This window comes from Fukomys damarensis, unplaced genomic scaffold (assembly GCF_012274545.1).
Source record: "Fukomys damarensis isolate Sample0158 unplaced genomic scaffold, DMR_v1.0_HiC HiC_scaffold_11, whole genome shotgun sequence".
NCBI lineage: Eukaryota > Metazoa > Chordata > Mammalia > Rodentia > Bathyergidae > Fukomys > Fukomys damarensis.
In genome coordinates, this window is record NW_022900923.1 from 39523778 (window position 1) to 39526618 (window position 2841).

General features: G+C 40.2%; 1 long non-coding RNA gene across 1 annotated transcript; it reads right to left on the bottom strand.

Moving 5' to 3' along the window:
* Positions 1 to 7: 7 nt before the first annotated feature.
* On the bottom strand, positions 8 to 1996 carry LOC104869986. The gene is made up of 3 exons (XR_782420.3): positions 1955 to 1996; positions 850 to 898; positions 8 to 302 (listed from the first exon to the last, which is right to left on the bottom strand). It is a non-coding gene; the product is annotated as an uncharacterized LOC104869986 (long non-coding RNA).
* Positions 1997 to 2841: the final 845 nt, after the last annotated feature.

The following is a 2841-nucleotide window of genomic DNA, read 5'->3' on the forward strand; positions in this document are numbered from 1 at the left end:
ACGCGCCCAGCACTAATTCCCAGCCCCGTCGCCTCAGGCACCGGCACGCAGGGCCGTGCGACTCTTCCTCGGGCCTCGCCCTCTCCCCCCGAGACCCACCGACAACACTTACGGGTCCCGCCGCCGCCGTAGCCGCCGTCGCCTCCAGTTAATAAAAATAACGCCGTCCTCTCCACAATGGAATTAAAAGCCTCCCCGGTACTGCGCAGCCGCGGCGCGGTGTCTGCTGGGAACTCCTCGACCCGGCCAGAGGGAGCTAAAAGAACTCAGGGCGCCTGCGCCGCAGTTTCCGCCCGGCCTGCCTGTCAATCACAGGGGCGGTTGGGCGGAGTTGGGGGGGGGTCCGGGGTCGATGGGGCGGGGATTGGGAGCCGTATTGAATTGGGGCTTCAGAGGAGAATAGATGTGATTGGTGGCCTGAACCCAAGGAGATGAAAATAGTTGAGGGTTTCTGGGGGAGAGCCGCTCAGGAGGTGTAACCCAGGGGGGCGGGAAGTGGGTCAGAGGAAGGGGGAAGACAGTATTGCAGCGTGGCGTGGGAGCTGCAGAGAAAGGGGTTAGAGGAGAAGACGAAGGAAACTGAGGACTGAACATTGGGGCTTTCTTCATTTTAGGGTTTGCAGTCCATGAGAACACAAACCCACAAGTGGATCATTTAGGGCACTTTTATTTCTGTTGAAAAACGTAAAAGTTAAAATGCCCACCATTGTAGATACTTATGTTGTCCTTTTTAGCTTAGAAACACTAATAGTGCGTATCTTTTGCATTTATAGGAGGAACTTACTTTGAAACCGCAAGAAAGGTACCGTTGCAAAAAAGAGAAAAAAAATTGTCATACTGCCAACCTACCTGAAGGCTACTGGAAAGGAAAACCGCGTGTGATCCAGGTGCAGTAGAGCTGTAAAACACGCCCACACACATACTTCATCTCATCAGATGCTATTTAAATGCCCACATACCTTCCCAGGCTGGCTGATGAGTCTTTTGTATTGTTGCCTACCCTCTTATATTGATAATGAAAAATTGACCACCAGGCCCTTCGAAGATCTCTACTTGAATCTGTTCTTTCCTGCACAGTATAGAACACCTAGAAACTCATGCAAAATTACAAATTTTTCTATTAAGGGAAAATTATAAAGTAAAACCTTGCAAAGTTACATCAACAAAACGAAACAATTATTTATTCAGTGCCTAAAACAGACAAGGTGCTGGTTTGCATATTAAGTGTTCAGAAATCTAAACCAACAACTTTCCTAAAGGTTTTTTTTTTTTTTGTACTGGGGATTGAACTCAGGTCCTCCTGCTTGCAAGGCAGGCGCTAGAACCACTAAGCTAAATCCCCTGCCCCCTCCTAAAGGTATTTATAAGTCACACACACACACACACACACACACACACACACAATCAGTAAATGAACAAGACTATGACAATAATTTATTTGCATAGTATATTTTAATGAAATCGCATGTTCATTTTCTCATACTATTTCTCTAAATAAATAATTTCTCATAATAACCCCTGAGAAATTTCACAATTGGAATCATTAAGATTATTTACTAGTATTTATAGGCCTCTGAGAGCCTGCCTGAAGAAGTTAACAGAAAATATTTATTGAGCATTTTAGAGATAAGAAAAATTGTAATTTTCTAACCTGATCTCACCATTTAAACTGAAAGTTTAATACTGTCAAGTATAGCTATGTATTAAAGACTGCAAATTCAAGACTTCAGGCAGTAGTAAAATATTAGTCAATGCCTATGAGAAATGAGACTGTCCCTTTATTCAGGGTGTCAGTGTTTAATAGTAAGCTGAGATGCATATAAGCTAGTCCAAGCATGAAGGGCAGTAGGGCACTCATATGAAAAGCCAACTTTGTTCCTCAGTTATCAAGATAAGAAACCTGTCATTTCTCTCATTCACTCTGTCAGCCTTGAGATACTCTAAGCAGACTTACCTCTGTGTTGTACACCCCATATATCAGGAAGATGAAGAGACCCTGTAAAATAAAATGGAGGGGAAAAGCTGTTAACGCTAATCATTTCAGCAGTAGAAATACCTGAAATAAACTTTCCTGGGAACAGACAAAAGAAGACACACTTCATCAAGGTCAATTTATTTTCCTATTTTTCAACATTAGAAGCTGTACCTTGAGCATTTATATGATAACATAGCAGCACATCACTTACAGTGGTTGTGCTATTCAGTTCTTTAGAAGTAGAAAATAAATACACCATCCTAAGTACATAGAATAGTAATTAGGAAAATCTGTATACTCATCTCTGAATGATACATAGCTGGATAATGAAAAATCAAACACGGAAAATGTCATCAAAGTAATCATAGAAATGGCACTAAGGATAAGGACTTGTATGCACTGTTTTAGACTGTAGCAAGTAGAATATATTGTTAATATCATGGGTGGGATAAAAATTGAAAAATAATTAAAGTATCAAATACAAAGGATGGCATATAAGTCAGTGCTTGCCCTAGCTTTGATCCTCAGAACCACAAAAGAAAAACAAAATACCAAACCTAAAACACTAAAAAGATAAATTTAAGTATGTATTATTATCTATGTGATTTCAGAAACTAAAACTATTACAGTACATGTATTTGTAAGAAAGATTAATGAAGAGTTTTAAACAATCAAAAAATTCTGGTTTTGTCCATAAGCTTTAAAAAGCTCAAATATACTCATTTTTTCCACTGTGTACATGAATACACATGATGTTCCAAAGCTTAATTCTGTCCTTCAAGTACACTTTGTCAAGATCTACACAGTGTAGTGAATTCAAGAAAAAAAAAATTATTTTCCTCTGATTCAGGAAAAAACTATGAGAT